Source organism: Cricetulus griseus, chromosome 6 (assembly GCF_003668045.3).
Source record: "Cricetulus griseus strain 17A/GY chromosome 6, alternate assembly CriGri-PICRH-1.0, whole genome shotgun sequence".
Classification (NCBI taxonomy): Eukaryota; Metazoa; Chordata; class Mammalia; order Rodentia; family Cricetidae; genus Cricetulus; species Cricetulus griseus.
Window position 1 is genome coordinate 24,688,284 of NC_048599.1, and position 17,432 is coordinate 24,705,715.

The 17,432-nt window shown below is 40.9% G+C and overlaps 1 long non-coding RNA gene across 1 annotated transcript in view; it reads right to left on the reverse strand.

The window, feature by feature from the left end:
• The window catches only part of LOC103159636, a 28,537-nt gene that overhangs the window by 8,097 nt on the left and 3,008 nt on the right, over window positions 1-17,432 (reverse strand). Inside the window, exon 2 of the long non-coding RNA XR_003486475.2 lies at window positions 16,413-16,530. This is a non-coding gene — a long non-coding RNA (uncharacterized LOC103159636). The remainder of the gene's footprint in view (window positions 1-16,412; window positions 16,531-17,432) is intronic.

The window sequence follows — 17,432 nt, forward strand, 5'->3', positions numbered from 1 at the left end:
AGAGGACCTGAGTTTGGTTTCCAACACCCATGCTGGGTGGCTCACAAACATCTGTAACTCCACTTCCAGGGAATCCAACACCCTCTTCTGGCCTCCATGGGCACTGCACATATGATATGCACACAGAGACACACAAACATATGCATAAACATAAAATACATCTTAAAAAAACTTTTGGAGACAAGTCTCACTGAGTTGCTCAAGCTAAACTTGAACTCACTGTATGAGCAGGAAGGCCTTGAACTTGTGACCCTGCTACCTCAACCACCCAAGCAGTTGGGATTACAGGCCTGTGCCTACCAGGACCCACTTATGTTTTTAATAAATACATAGTGATCACCTCTATAAATGCTATCCATAATTTTTGAGGTTTACAGAGAAATATACCAGACAAAAAGATTTATTTATATGTAATTAAAGTGACTTTAATAAAAATGCTGTTAATATTTTTAATACTTTATATTCAGAGCAATTAGACTTTCTAAGAATATTGAACTGCTTTTAATAAAATTTAAAGAGGGCTAGCATTAAAAAATAATAATTTAATGTGTTCTGTTTCCTGTTAATTTTGCTAGGCTTTTAACAGAATCAGGGCTCATTTAGGGAGATAGGGTCTTTGATGGGGAATGTACTGTGTATGTTTATCTTATTGATGGTTAAATAAAATACTGTTTAGCCAATGAGACAGCAAGTTAGACGGGACTAGGAGTCAAAGAAGATTCTGGGAAATGTAATAGAGAAGTGGTGATCCAGGCAGGAAGTGACATAACAAGGAGACTCATATTTAAAGGAGGAGAAACAGGAAGGGTCCCCTTTTCCCCTTGCTCCTCCAGCAGCACAATGTGATCCACCAGCAAGGAGGGATGCCAATAAGACGTCCGATAAGATAAGTCTTATAAAATATATAGATTTATGATAATTAAGACTGAGCTAACAGATGAGGAATCCTAGTCATTGGCCAAGCAGCATTGAACCTAATACAAGTTTCTGTGTATTCATTTGGGCCTAACTCGGGCGGGCGGCTGGCGTAAAGCACACATGTGGCAGTGGGGCTCAGCGGCTTATGGCAGAAAGATTTATCGTAACAGAATGGTGTCAGGAGTGGGATGACTGCCACGCCCCAAGTTTCCCAGAGAAAGAGGGAAACCTGCTGCCACAGCCCAACAGGGCACTGTTGGGCTGCTGAGAGGCATCGGAGCAGCTTCCATATGCTTGCGCCATCCCGGCGCTTCTGGGGTTTAGACTCAGCATTTCTGAGATGATAAAGACAGATCCAGATAAAGAAACCTCTAAAGGTTTACACTGCGTTTAAAAATATATATGGGCTTGTGAGAGAAGGAAGCAGAGGCAGGCGGATTTCCATAGAGAAACCCTGTCTCAGGAAAAAAGAAACAAAAGAAAGTAAAAATAAAGTAATAAAAAGCCACATAAAGATGGAAAATACACAGAGAATCTGGATACTATATGCCATACATTTGATTATAAATGCTGCTAAATTAATCCAACTTACACATTTGAAGTCAAAATGCTTTGACTTCAAAATTTAAGTCTAATGACAGGCTACTTAGAAATAAAGGTTTTGCTTGTATTTCCACAGAAAATCAAAAGCTGTTGATTCCTTCCAGACTAATGTGGTTTGATCAAGCAAGACCCCCTAAAGCTGAGACGATACAGCCTTTCAGACTACGAAAACAAGGACTTGGTCAGATTTCTATGTTTTATCATGATCCCCATGGTATATGAACATCGCCCCCAATCATCAGGAAGCAGTTTAGAGGGAATGACGCCCAAATCCCCAAATATTGTTTATAAATGTTTGTTTTCATTTAAATGGAGTAGGTTATAAATGATAATGAGCATAGTCAATCTCTTTTTAAAGAAAGAAAAGCGGAATAGGATATAGGAATGAACACTTTACATTGGTATAGATTTTCATTTATTGATACAACTTTAAGGTCAATTTTGTGATATGTATATGTCTCCTCTTGTTTAAGTATTGTATTTTTACAGATCTTTTACTATAATAGTCAGAACTTATAATTAGGTTAGTTAGGTTTTCTAGATATAGAGATGTATTTGAGATAGGTATTCTTCAAACCTTTCAAAGACCTACAGAAATATGGCATTTAAATGGTTTAGGGTTTTTCTTGGCAGTGAGACACAGCTGCTCCTGGCACACCAATTACGTCAGAAAGGAGGATGGGCATCAAAGAAACTCGTTATGGAGTTTGCTTTCAACATGGCAAGATTAGCCATTTGGGCAAGAAACTGCTCTTGCCTGGACCGTTTGTTGCTGTATAAACTGGACATGCAGGACCCACAAGAAAGTAACTGCTGAATTTACAAAACAAGACAGTACTGAAGGGTTCCTGTTGAAATGGAGAAGTGTGCTAGACACACTGTGGCCTATAGGCTGAAGATGGATGCCCCAACGTTACAGAGGGACTTTGGATGACTGTCCAGGTAGCTAGATGTCCTGTCAATTCTAGAGTTTATATATTGTCCTTCTACGGTCTTTGATAGAGTTGAAGACAGATAGTTATGGTTATAGTTTTCTTCAGTTATTATCAAAGACAAGTTACCCTTTTATTTAGACAGAAAAGAGGAGATGATGGGGAATGTACTGTGTATGTTTATCTTATTGATGGTTAAATAAAATACTGTTTTAGCCAATGAGACAACAAGTTAGACGGGACTAGGAGTCAAAGAAGATTCTGGGAAATGTAGTAGAGAAGTGGTGATCCAGGCAGGAAGTGACATAGCAGGGAGACTCATATTTAAAGAAGGAGAAACAGGAAGGGTCCCCTTTTCCCCTTGCTCCTCCAGCAGCACAATGTGATCCACCAGCAAGGAGGGATGCCAATAAGACGTCCGATAAGATAAGTCTTATAAAATATATAGATTTATGATAATTAAGACTGAGCTAACAGATGAGGAATCCTAGTCATTGGCCAAGCAGCATTGAACCTAATACAAGTTTCTGTGTATTCATTTGGGCCTAACTCGGGCGGGCGGCTGGCATAAAGCGCACATGTGATAGTGGGGCTCGGCGGCTTATGGCAGAAAGATTTATCATAACAGGTCTTACTATATAGCTTTGGGAGCCCTGACACTCGCTTTGTAGACCAGGCTGGCCTTGAACTCACAGAGATCCACCTGCCTTTGCCTCCCAAGTGCTGGGTTTAAAGGCATATGACACCAACCTGGCAGGCTGATATCTTTTAATGGTCAATTGAAATACATATACACACCTGGTCACAAGTCTGTTAATGGGCATTGATGCTATTTTCAAAAATTTTGTAAAGATGTTTCAAAATAGCTCTTTCCCTCTAGGAAAAGCTGTGGGTTCCATGTAAACATGGTCAAATTCAAGAACCAAAGTACATACAACCAGTTCTGCAAATGTACAGTACAGAAATGGCATCAAGAAACCCTGATCACAAAGATATTAATTTCTTAAGGGGTTCAACCCCAAGTATTCCTCAGAAAAATATCATTTTTTTTCCAAGTACTGCACAAGGAGCCTGAGAGAGTTCAGAAAAGCAATGTGAAGGCCATGAGCACCCATGCTGAGGTCCTTGTACAGTCTGAGGTTAAACCTAAGATCACAAATGGCATGATTACAAGCTCCACGGTGTAGGGAGACACTGTAGCTCCGCTTCCTAGTAGCCCGGACAGGTGTGCCAGAACACACCCGTGAGGGCGTGGTGAGGGGAAGTCTAAGGTGACCTTAGGAAGCTTCTTAAGGGACCTCCGACACGTGGATGATCCCTTCTTTTGGCCCTGGTCCCGGCTCCTTCCTCCTCACTTTGGCCTGCGCTGGTGTATCCGAATAAAGAGATCTTGACCCTATTGACTGCTGGTTGGTCACTCTACACCATGGAGTTGTTTTCATTGCCCACCCCAAGTCTGGGAATTGTGTTTACGCCTGCAATACCAAAAGTGAAAGGCTCTGCCAGCCCAAGACAAAGGCCCAAAACAAGACCAGTGCTGCAGCTTTATCTCAGGCCCAGGCCCAGGCCCAGGCCCAGGCTTGAGCTCTTGTTCCTGTTCCTGCTCTAGCTCCCAAAGATGCTCAGGCTCCTGTAAAGCCCTAACACTAAGGGCCTCTCTGTCTGACAATGTGAAGGCAAATGGACTTGAGTGACCCAGCTCCCTCATCCCAACCTTCTGGCTGCTTGTAGATGGCTGATGCCTTATGCTATTTTTACAAACATACTTGAGGTGGCTTCTTTTTCTTTCTTAATAGATGTTTCAAAATGTAAATTTACCTAAGGGATTATCTAGGGTTAAAATAATGTAAAACTAGAATCCAATTCTCTGTGCCTACAGCAACAAGATTTTCTTTAAAATATTACTCTGCTCTTAGTAACTATGCTGGCTAGTTTTATATCAGCTTGACACAGTCATCTGAGAGGAGAAATCTTCAGTTGAGAAAATGCCTTTATAACATCTGGTTGTAAGGCATTTTCTTAATTAGTGATGGATGAGGGAGGCCCTAGCCCATTATGGGTGGTGCCATTCCTGTTGAGGTCCTGGGTTCTATAAGAAGCAGGCTGTGCAGGCCATGGGGAAGCAAGCCAGCAAGCAGCACTCCTCATAGTCTCTGCATCAGTTCCTGCCTTGTTTGAGTTCTGGCCCTGATTTTCTTCAGTGATGGACTATGATGTGGAGGTGTAAGCCAAACAAGCCCTTTCCTCCCCAACTTGCTTTTAGTTAATGTGTTTTTATTCATCATAGCCACTAGTAAGCCTAACTAAGACAGTAACATTTATAAAAGGAACTGGCTTAGAGGACAAGAGTTTTTATTTTTGATGACTACAGGGTGGAGAAATGGCTCCGCAGTTAACAGCACGTACTGCTGTGGCAGAGGATCCTAGCTCGGTTTCCAGCACCCAGGTCTGGTGGCTCACAACTGATAGAGGGCCTTGGTGGTAAAACAGGGTTCCTATAAGACTCTTTGCCCATCCTTATTCGTTGTCTTTGAAGGGAATGTCTGTTGGAACAGCCTGTCTTACCTTGGGCAAACAATTTTAGGAAAGAGAGACTCAGGAAAGGCACAGCACTTTCCTTATTCCTGAGCCCGTCATCCTCCCCTCTAAAGGGTTGCAGCCAGCTTTTTTCCCCAGCAGACCCCTCCACTTCCCTTGGGAGTGAGTCTGCCCCTCACTATGTCTGCTAATAAGCACAATTCTGTCTGTTGGAAGTCAGACCCTTATCTCTTTTCTGCCTTCTGTGTTTTTATGCTGCCTCAGAAATCTAACAACAGTCAGCTGTAACTCCAGCTCCAGGGATTCCACACCTCTGGCCTCTACAGGAACGTGTGTGTGTGTGTGTGTGTGTGTGTGTGTGTGTGTGTGTGTGTGTACAGGAACCCGTGTGTGAGTGTGTGTGTGTGTGTGTGTGTGTGTGTGTGTGTGTGTGTGTGTGTAAACACCATGGCCAGCAGAGAAACAATCCATGGAAGCAAGAAGGCAGTGCAGTTCAATACAACTAAGTAGCTAGTGTTGATTCAAACCACAGGAGTCTGACACTGTTTCACCCACCCACCCACCCCCCACCGAAAGGTGTTTAAGCACAGCACAATTTGTTGGAAATTTTCCTAGCGATAATTGTGGGTGGTGCTGCCTCCTAGGCTGTAAGCTCTGGGTTCTATAAGAAGCAGACTGAGCAAGCCATGATGAGCAAACCAGTAGTAAGCAGCTCTGTGGCCTTTGCATCAGCTTCTGCCTCCAGGCTCCCGCTATGCTTGAGTTCCTGACTTCCTATAATAAATGATGATTTGGAAGTATAAGCCAAATAAGCCCTTTCCTCCTCAAGTTGCTTTTGGTCTTTTTTTTTTTTTTTTTATCACAGCAATAGTAACTCCAACTAAGACAAGAGCCAGAGGCAGGAGGGTCTCTGTGATTTCAAGGCCACCCTGATCTACATAGTGAAACCTGTCTCACAAAGAAAATCTTAACTTTTTATAGAACTGTAAATCATTAAGGAACCACTCAGGAAGAAAACTTTCTTCATTGTCCTAATTAATTATAAATTTTCTATCAAAATAGTATCTTCCTGGAGAATAAGGAATTTTCGTCATTTCTAAAAAGGGAATTTCAAGAATATATAATGACATCCTTGCCACGATACCAATCAACAAATAAGCATCACTTATGTAGTAGCCACTAAAAGTAGAGCACAGCAGTCACAGTGTGTGGGAAACTTCAGAAAAACAAAGTTGGTGCTTTTAAAGTTTTTATAGTTTAATAAAAGATGGAATCATTCCTAATAAGTACACTGGGACGTACCTGCAACTGAGAGGCATTTAATCGGAGGCAGTTCATTTTGGATATTATTCACTATATAATGACGTCTGTGATAAATAGAAGAAATGGGAGGCTGGAGACACCTGGCCAGTAAGTAAAAGAAAGGAGCCTAAATTTCTTAATTCCACATAGAAGATAGTCTTAGGACACTGACCTCAAGATAACATCCTATTGAGGTTCCAGAGCCTCTATGACATTGATGTAGTTCACAGTTTTAGAACATGAGTCAAGAGACTGAGGAGGGACTGGCACTTTCCAGACCACCTTCTCTGGGATGTCAATGCTTGTGGTAAGCCAAACACAAATTTTATTTGTGATGCCTCAAATAAAACAGTCTAGTTAGTACTGTATTATTTTCTGATAGCTGAGGTATATGTGATGTGATGACATACATGTGTATATATAAATGTGATGATATATAATTCATACATATACATATCATCACATTATATATCATAGGTCTAGAAAGATACTCAAGGCATTCATTCTCTCTCCTGTTTCTTTGATATGTTAAATGTTTATCAACATACAAAGCGCTTGTAGAACAACTACCGTGTTCATGCTCATAATGATTTTTTTAAAGCAGGGATGAGGTTGGGGAATGGGGGGAGGTTGAGGGCAGAGGAGGGGCTCCCAAAGCCTGAAGTGTCCTCTGAAATGCTTCCTTGCTTCTGTTCATTTTCCTATGAATTAAAGTTATAGGGACTATTGTGGTTTAGTAAAGTGCTTCCCTAGCACAGAGCAAGCCCCAGGGTTGATCCCCATTGCCACATAAACCAGGTGTGGTGATGCGTGACTGTAACCCTAGCATTTGGGAAAGGGAAGCAGGAGGGCCAGGAGTTCAAGGTCATCCTCAGCTACATAGAAAGTTTGATGTGAGCCTAGAATACAAGAAATTCTGTCTCAAGAAAATTTCTTATACTGCAATTTATGGATTTTCAAATGTTAAATAAGACCTAACAGAGAAGTCAATTTTGTATTTCCTTCCCTTTAGCCTCCCAATATTAATATTTAATGTTTTTATTAAGCTGATATTTCTAGCCTATGACTTTATAAGTGTGGCTTATTTTACATGAATTATTCACATTACAAATTATATTTCCTACTCTGTTGTTCTTAGAATAAATACCCCAGTTTTTGATTTGCCATTTTTTAATGTTATTAATCATTAATTCTTTCAGACTCTGAAAGAGAAATGTAAAAATGCTTAAGCAAAAAAAATGCTTAAGCTATTTTCAATACAGTCAAGTATTACAGATATTCCATAGGGTTCAATCAAAATGCTTCCCCAGGGGTGTTCATCCTCCAGGCTGACTGTACTGTCCCCGTGAGGATGTCATCTTAGGGACTTGCTTTTTCATTCTTCCCTAGGTTCATCCTGTTCCCTGAGGTCTTTACCTTCCTATCTTGTTTTAGTGAAATGCATCATTCAGCAGTACCCAAAGAAAAGTTATATGTATGTGGAGGAGACACTTTTTAAAGTCATTGCATGCCTGAAAAGATCTTTATTCCCCAGACTTGACTGATCATATGGCTGAGCAAAGTTCTAGGTTAAAAATACAATTTTCCTCTCAAAATTATGAAAATACTTGCTTCATTGTCTCCTGGTGACCAATATCACTGTTAAGAAATACACAACTCTTGGGGCTGGAGAGATGGCTCAGCAGTAAAGAAGCTGTACTGCTCTTCAGAGGACCGGAGTTCTGGTCCCAGCTCCCACATCCAAGCAGTTCACAACCACCCTCACCTCCAGATCCAGGGGATCCAATGCCTTTCTGGCCTCTTCAGGTACTGCACTAGAGTGGACAAACCTACACTCAGACACACATATACTCATTATTAAAAAACTTAAAAATGGCCGGGCGTTGGTGGAGCACGCCTTTAATCCCAGCACTCGGGAGGCAGAGACAGGCGGATCTCTGTGAGTTTGAGACCAACCTGGTCTCCAGAGTGAGTTCCAGGACAGCCTCCAAAGCCACAGAGAAACCCTGTCTCAAAAAAAAAAAATTAAAAATGGGCTGTCATAGTGTCCCACACCTTTAATATCAGCACTCAGGAAGCAAAAGTGAGTAGATCTTTGTAAGTCCGATGCTAGTCTGGTCTCCATAGCAAGTTCCAACTCTTATTACCACTATCTTATAAGTAACTGTACCACCACCACATGGCTAAAAACTAAATATTAAAAAAAACTATATTCATTCACAGCTATTTTAATGATTTGGGAGTATAAGCAAGAAGCAGTTTGTGTGTTGTTCTGCCCACACACCGTAAGAGTGCAAGGCTTTCAAGACACTTAGACTTCATGCCTATTAAAAAACTAGAGTGAAACACAGAAATGAAATTCTGCTCCCAGGAGGCTGATTCAGAGAAGGAAAGTTCTGATTGCTTACTGCTTGCCTGACTGCCTGTGTCCTCACCTCTAAAGCAGTGCTAATCAACCCCCACAGTCTAGTTTACTTGTTTGACCAAGTCAGATAATTGACATAAATGTGTAACAAATACATATCATTTATCATGAACTCTATGTAACTAAGGATAGAGAAATATATTTTGAGAGGCAGTGTAAGATAGTAGAAAGAGTGCAGGCTTCAGTCATTTGGACCTAAATCCTAAGTCCATCTCTGCCTCTTGTTCATTGTTGAGTTAGTGACAACCTCTCTCAACTTTATGTTCCCTGTTTTACCAACCTGAAAAGATTATAGTGGCTACTAAAGGAAATAGCACAGGTAGCATACCTGCTCTGGGGCCTGACACTTAACTGCCATTCAACAGATGTTAATTCTTTCTCTTAGCCTCCTAATTTGGGGCTAGCTCTTTGAACATTAACATGAGAATCCTGGATTTATATTTCCTCAATTAATGCTAAACCACATTGATAATTAGTATCTTAGATCATCAATGGTCTTCATAAAAGCTGTTTATTTGCTGTCCTAGAGCCAAATTATAAGGTGTATAGCCCAAATTGAGGGGGTTGGGCATGCATATTCTTTGAAGTGGTCATAAACTTTGGCTGAGGCACCCTTAGGAACATTGCATTATGAAATAAGACGCGAAACTTGTCTTGAGTGTAAGACTAGAAATGCTGGAATGCTGTAAAAACTACTAATCAAAACATTGCCATAAGAGTTGTTTTTGTTTGTTTTTATATGATCTTTATAAAAACCAGAACTGTCAGGCATATTATCCTGATTTTAAGTGAAGCAACAGGCACACTGAGTAAAGAGAAGGGAATAACCAAGAACTGAAACTGTGGTTTTTTGACATCCTGTTATGTGTCCTTTTAAAATTATATGTATAACATGTATATAATTTTATATATACATATATAATTCATTCCTCTGTGTGTATGCACACATTGTGTCCGTGCTGGACACTCACAGATCCCTGGGAGCTGGACTTACAGGCAACTGTAAGCTACTTAATGTAGGTGCTGGGAACTGAACTCTGGTCCTCTGCAGGAGAAGCAAATGCTCTTAAAAACTGAGCAATCTTTCCAGCCTCTTGTTCTGTGCCCTTTTGAGAGTGTTAAGGGTCAGCAAGATGGCTCAGTGTGTAAAGGTACTTGCCATACAAGCCTAATAACCTAAGTTCAATCCCCAGAACCCACATAAAGATGGAAGGAGATAGCCAACTCCTGAAAATTGTCCTCTGTCACATGCCTGCTCTGGCACATCCATGCCTGAATTTACACAATTCACACACATCATACATGGATATACAATAATACAATGATAAAATAAATTTGATTTTTTAATGTTTTACAATACCCATACTATATCATCTTGTCCATTTTCAAGTGCACAGTTAAGTTTTCTTATCCAAAATTCTAGAACTCTTTTCATCCTACATACTGAAATTCTATGTATCTTAACTAGCACTGTTCCTATCCTATCAAGCCCTGGCAACCAATATGAACTTTATTACTGTGGGTAACTCATATAAAAGGTTCAAGAAGATATTTGTCCTTTTAAAAGATTTATTGTTATCACACTGTGCTCGTCATTGTTATGGTTCATAGTTGTCATAGCTGGGTAGGACTGTTGGTTGCTTCTCTCCTTTGGAAACTTGCATGGTACCTTTTGGTAACATGAAAGCTAGTCAGTCCTTGAGAAAGCTATCGTGTCATATCCAGCTTGGGGGACTCTGGGCACTGTGTCTAAGGGTACGATAGTGGCATTCATGCCTTGGCAGTTAAACTACAGCCCTCTGGTTTCACTTAAGACACACTCAACAAGAAAGAAATCATGCCTGGTACTGGAAAGTTGGCCAACTACCTAGGACTATCGAGTCATGGATCTTGAAGAACCTACAACCACTTTACTGAACCTGCATAATCCCTAACTGCATTACTTATACCCACAGATAAATGTAGTCCTCGCCCCTCTTTAAGGAAACTTCCCTTTTTCAACAAGCAGAGACCATTACAGAAAACCCCAACTGATCAAAATGCAGGGTTGTGGAGCCCCAGTCTCAACTGATATATCTACCACACAACTCCTGTACCTGAAGTTCAGAAATCATTGAGAAGTGAGAAAGATTGTAAGAACCAGAGGAACAGGGAATTTGTTGTGATATTGTATCTCTTATATATCTATATCTATATCTATATCTATATCTATATCTATATCTATATCTAATCAGAAGTTACATCCATGAAGTCTCACCAATATGACCGTTTAAACATGACCTGAATAAGGAGGGCACCAATGGACAAGCTAATGTGGGTGGTGAAATCTCAATCCTAGACAAAGAATTACAGGCAACTAGGAAATACTGAAAGCAGGAAAACAGGTCTTCTCCAGAGAAGAGCATACCAATTAGTTATCCAATGCCAAATGGTCAGCCTTGAAAACATATACATACAAATAACATTATACTGAATGAGCAAGCTGTACTTATGTATTTAGGAAACATGCACACATAATAATGTAACAATTAAAGAAAAAGAAACCATAAATTTGAGAGCTAGCAGAGTGGGGATGGTAGCATATGGGCAGGTTTGGAGGGAGGAAATAGAAGGGGGAAATTATGTAATTATAATATAATTTCAAAAAATCATTTAAAAAGATTTAGTGTGTGCGCGCGCGCGCGTGTGTGTGTGTGTGTGTGTGTGTGTGTGTGTGTGTGTGTGTGTCCAGAAAAGGGCACCAGATGCCATGGAGCTGGAGTTATCTATAGTCCTGAGCCACCTGACATGGGGGCTGGGAAACGAACTCAGGTCCTCTGCAAGGGCAGTCTATGCTTTGAACTGCTGAGCCATCTCTCCAGCACCCCAGTATTTGTCTTTTTATAACTGGCTTGTGTCCTTTAGCAGACTGTCCTCAAGGTTATCCATGTTGTCACATACAGCACAATTTCCTTCCTTTTGAAAGCTCAGTGATATTCCACTATAAGCATACACCACATTGTTGCTTGTCTATTTGTCTGGTGATGGAATGTCTGTTTCATTCTTTTGACTATTGTAAATAGTGTTGCTATGAACATGGGTGTAGACTCTGCTTTTGGTTCTCTTGGATACATATAAACAAGCAGAATTGCTGAACCCTGTGGTACTTCTATTTAATTTTTTTTTTTTGAGGAATAGCCTTACTGTTTTCCATAGTAGACTCGGCATTTTGCCTTCCTATCAACAGTGTACAAGGCTTCCAGTTTCTCCATATTATCGCTAGCACTTGTCATTTTTTGGTGTGTGAGTCTTTCAGTTTCATTTTCATAGTGACCATTCTAATGACTATAAGGGAGAATCTTATTGTGTTTTATTAAAAAATCATCTGCTGGCTGGGCGGTGGTGGCACATGCCTTTAATCCCAGCACTTGGGAAGTAGAGGCAGGCAGATAGATCTCTGTGAGTTCGAGACTAGACTGGTATACAAGAGCTAGTTCCAGGACAGCCTCCAAAGCCACAGAGAAACCCTGTCTCGAACTCCCCCCCCAAAAAACCCAAATCATCTGCTAAGATGGAAGAGGGTGGGGTGGGGGGGGTGGCACATATCTTTAATCCCAGCATTCAGGAGGCAGAGGCAGGTGGATCTCTGTGAGTCCGAGGCCAGCCTGGTCTACAGAGTGAGTTCCAGGACAGGCTCCAAAGCTACACAGAGGAACCCTGTTTCAAAAACAAACAAACAAACAAACAAACAAAAAAATCATCTGCTAAGATAGCAAAACTTTAAGTAGCCCTGGATACTACCAACTATTTATAACATTGCAATCCTACTAGATTTAAGACACTTCAGGGGGCATACTTTTGACACATGAAACTCTACCTCAAAAAACTAAAGAAGAAAATAAGAGAATTTTATAACCTTGTTGGAAAGAAGAGACAGATGAGTCTAAAATAATAATGCATTGGTTAGGCATTGTGGTACATGCCTATAATTCCAGTACTTGGGAGGATTATCCATGAGTTCAAGGCCAGCCCACTCTACATAGTGGGTTCTAGGCCAGCCAGAGCTACACAGACAGAGCCTCTTTAAAAAAAATTGCAAAAAGAATTAAAATGCCTATCCAATAATATTGATGAATATTAAATCATAACAGAAAAGGGTGAAATTGTGGTAGGCTGGGTTGATAAGGAAAGAGCTATAAAAGGAACTAGTGCCTAAAATCATTTTGAGAGGGTAGGCTTAAATGACCTAAGATAAGAGAAAGTGAAATTCTTTATTCCACTTATTAATTTGAACATTCTTTCAGTTCCACTCACTGAATTCCTAATACATACTGGGCAGTGTGTAGAGTCTGGGGGTTGCCAATCAAAAGCAAGGGAGCTATGTGAGCTATGAACAGTGACAATCTAAGGTGCCGAGTGTGTACAAGGTAAACTGAACCACTCCTTCCAGAGCCCACTGGTCTGTTACGAATGTTATCAGTCCCTTTTCCAATGAGTCATGAAGGGAGGATGTAAAACACACTTTCTTCTTGACTACATTCACACTCAATTATTCCAAATAGAACGCAGCTGGAAGCTCCCCACTGCGTCTTAGAAATTAGTCTGTGTTCAAGAATCTAAGAGTCCTGGTGATTTAGTTATGAGTCCTCATATCTATCACCTCATTAGAGTTTTTCATTCACATATATGTGCTGTCTATGGGAAAACAAAGGAAAATGAGTAGTACACAGATCCTGTCCTCCAAGACCTCAAAGATAGGTACACCATCATAAGATAAGGGCTGCGATAGAGTAATAGAAGAATGGATTTTTATCCCCTCCTTGGAAATAAGTTTCCTTTGACCTCTATGCACATATGTATGGCATGTACTCACACCCCCACACACAGTAAGTGAATAAATGTAAACATGTTTAAAAATAATTCAAGGTAAAAGCTGAAGGATCATGGGTTTGAGGCTATTTTAGGAAACATAGTAAAACCCTGTATCAATAAACAAACAAGCCAAAGTAAGCAACAAGAATTAATTCCTATTCATGTGTTTCTCTCAGGGTAATCCCATTCATGCCAGGCATGGTGGTACATGGTTTAATTCCAGCACTCCAGAAGCAGAGGCAGGTGAATCCCCAAGTTCAAAGCCAGCCTGGTCTACAGAACAGTTATAGGTCATCCAGGGCTACATAGAGAAAGCCTGTCTCAAAACACCAGAATGAATGAATGGATAGATGATAGATAGATAGATAGATAGATAGATAGATAGATAGATAGATAGATAGATAATAAAAATAAAATAACCTTATCCAAGGCTTCTTGTGAGGAGCCTCACTTTTTCTTCTGTCAAGATCAACCCAAAGATTAATTTAATCTTGTAGTTACAAGATGTTTTCCATTCATGTTTCAGTGACTTTCCTCTTTTCTCACCAACACTAACTTTTAAAGTCCCCATACAATGCAGTATTCACAATGAAAATGAGGTAAATAGGCCTAGATTTCTATGTGGGGTAGAATCACTACCTTATGTTTGCCATTATTTCTAAGATGTGTGGGTGATATTTAACTTTTTACTTACTGCTGGGCATTGGTGACGCATGCCTTTAGTCCCAGCACTCGGGAGGCAGAGGCAGGTGGATCTCTGTGAGTTTGAGACCAGCCTGGTCTACAAGAGCTAGTTCCAGGACAGCCTCCAAAGCCACAGAGAAACCCTGTCTCAGAGAAAAAAAAAAACAAACAACAACCAAAAAACCAAAACCAAAACCAAAAACCTTTTTACTTACTAAGCAAAAGATAGACTAAAAACCATGTTTTAAATTAATTTATTATTATTTACTATTATTGTGGGGGGTCACCCATGTGCCATAGTGCACTTTTTGTCAGAGGACTAGTCTTAGGAGTCAGTTCCAGGCTTGAACTCAGGTGATTAGTTTGCCCAATGACTTAGTCACTGTTCTGTTGTTATCAGGAGACACCATGACCAAGACAACTATTATAAGAGAGAGCATTTAATTAGGGGCTTGTTTACAATTTCAAAGGTTTAGTCCATTATCATCATGGTGGGGAGCATGGTGGCATGCAGGAAGGTGCTCGAACAGTAGCTGAGAGTTACAGACTAATCCATAGGCAGAGAGAGAGACAAAGAGAGAGACAGACAGAAAAAGACAGAGAGACATAGAGTCAGACATACACACACACACACACACACACACACAGAGAGAGAGAGAGAGAGAGAGAGAGAGAGAGAGAGAGGAGAGAGAGAGACTGGGCCTGGCATGGACTTTTGAAACCTCAAACCCATCCCCAGTGATACATTTCCTCCAAAGGCTACCCTACTCCACAAAAGCCACCATCTCCTAATCCTTATAATCCTTCCAAACAATTCCACTCCCTAATGACTATTATTAGCCTATGGGGGGGGCATTCTTTTTCGTTGTTTTGTTTGCTTTTTTGAGACAAGGTTTCCCTGTAGCCCTGGTTGTCCTAGAACTCACTCTGTAGGCCAGATCACCCTCAGTGATCTACTTACTCCCAAGTGCTGTGAGTAAAGGCTTACACCACCACCCTGCTGTGAGTAAAGGCTGCACCACCACCACCCTGCTGGGAGTAAAGGCTGTACCACCACTACCCTGCTAGGGATCATTCTTATTCAAACCACCACACCCAGCAAGCTTCCCAAGATCTTGGTTCTAATTCAAATACTGTCACAATTTGAAGTCATAGTCTCTACAGACCTGCTATTTTTGTGAGTGTGTTGGGTAACTTTTCCTGGAGAGACATGAACAATGTCTATTCAATCCAAATGGGCTCCAATGACAGAACAAAGAAATGATCACACACTTATTGGTTTGTTGAACCAATAAGTTGATTGACGTTCCTTACAAGAATGTAGTTGACTCATAGGCAGCTGTGTCACTGAAAAGACTACCAAAACATGGGTGTGCACTCACAAAAGCTATATCCTTGGAGCTCCCTGAAGAGCTTGGAGTCACAGTAAGTTTCCTCTCCCCAGAAATGATTCCTTGCTTTTATAACTTTGTGGGAGGGGCTTTGTACCTTGTAGTGCTATCAGAGACTTGTATTTTTCCTGAACTCCTCAAGTCCTATGAGCTTCTTGCACTCACTCATCTACAAGGGCATGTTTCAGGTTGGAGAAAATAGCTATACTACACCGGTCAACTCAAGAGAATAAGTGTGGAGCCCAGAACAGCCCAATGAGCTTGGGCACATTGCTGTCATGGCATGCTTAATAAAAGTGAGCTGAAAAGTAGGCATGAGTTTCAGTTTACTGGCAGGCAGCACCAGGTTCCAGGAAAAGGCATAAGCTGACACCATCAAGAGAGGGTCAGCATCCAAACATCCCAACCATTAGATAAGATCACCAAATGTTCTCAAGCCCAGCACACACCTATTCCCCTTTCACCAAGACACCCCTAGACAATTGTCAGCCAATCAGGGCCTTGAACCCAATCACCTCACCCTCAACTTCTACTATCATAAACACCTTACCCAGCCTGGGCTGGGCACTTTCTGCTCTCAACCACGACATTGGACAGACAGAGAGTCCAACCTTGAGCTTGAACAAAGGCTCTTTGCTTTTGCATATGAGTACAGACTCCATGGTGGTTTGGGGGGTACCCCAAGATCTGGAATAATATAAGGACTGTTCCAAGGGCATTAAAAACATACTTTAGTATAGGGTTGATTAAATATCACCATTAACTTACCATTCAGTAGCTGAAGAACTGGGTTGACACTAGGCATAAAGAGTGGTCCAGAGTAAAGAGCCCAGTAGACTACTTCAAGACTTCTCACTACTTTTGTAGAGTCCATAATTTGGCTTCTCTATTTAGAAAGTAGAAAATCTATAGTGATTTCCCTCATAGGTATGAATTGAAAATTACCAAGTGTTTTATATGTTGTTTTTTTTTTTTTTTTTTTCCGAGACAGGGTTTCTCTGTGTAGTTTTGGACCCCATCCTGGCACTCGCTCTGGAGACCAGGCTGGCCTCGAACTCACAGAGATCTGCCTGCCTCTGCATCCCGAGTGCTGGGATTAAAGGTGTGCACCACCAATGCCCGGCTGTGTTTTATACGTTTTATAGTGATTGCTAAATAAAACAAGCTATAAAATTACAATGATTATTTGTGTTGATGCCAAATGGGTTCTATCTCTTAGAAAACTGGAAAAGCTTAGGTATCATTGCTTGGTGACTTTGGCTAGTTCACCAGGGGATCCTGGCTTTTCTTGGAAAGCAAACTCCTTGGAAGAAAGATGAAATCTCTGAAGCAAGATTTCCTTCAAGTGGACATGTGAGGATAGTTACACTGGGTATCATGCTGAAAAGAAAATCTTTTTCACAAAGTGATTTGACTATTTGCTATGTATACCAATATCTCCCAAATAGGGAGTGGAGGGACAAGAAGGCCTGATGAAGACTGCTGCCATACTTAGTACTATGGTTGCTATGATGAAAAAACATGACCAAAGCCACTAGGGGAGAAATGGGCTTATTTGTTTTACACCTCCACATCATAGTTCATCACTGAGGAAGTCAGGATGGGAACTCAAACAGGCTGGGAACCTTGAGGTAGGAGCTGATGCAGAGGCCGTAGGGGAGTGCTGCTTACTGCTTTGCTCTATGTGGGCTTGCTCAATCTGCTTTCTTTCTTTTTTTTTTTTTTTTAAGATTTTATTTATTATGTATACAACATTCTGCTTCCATGTATATCTGCACACCAGAAGAG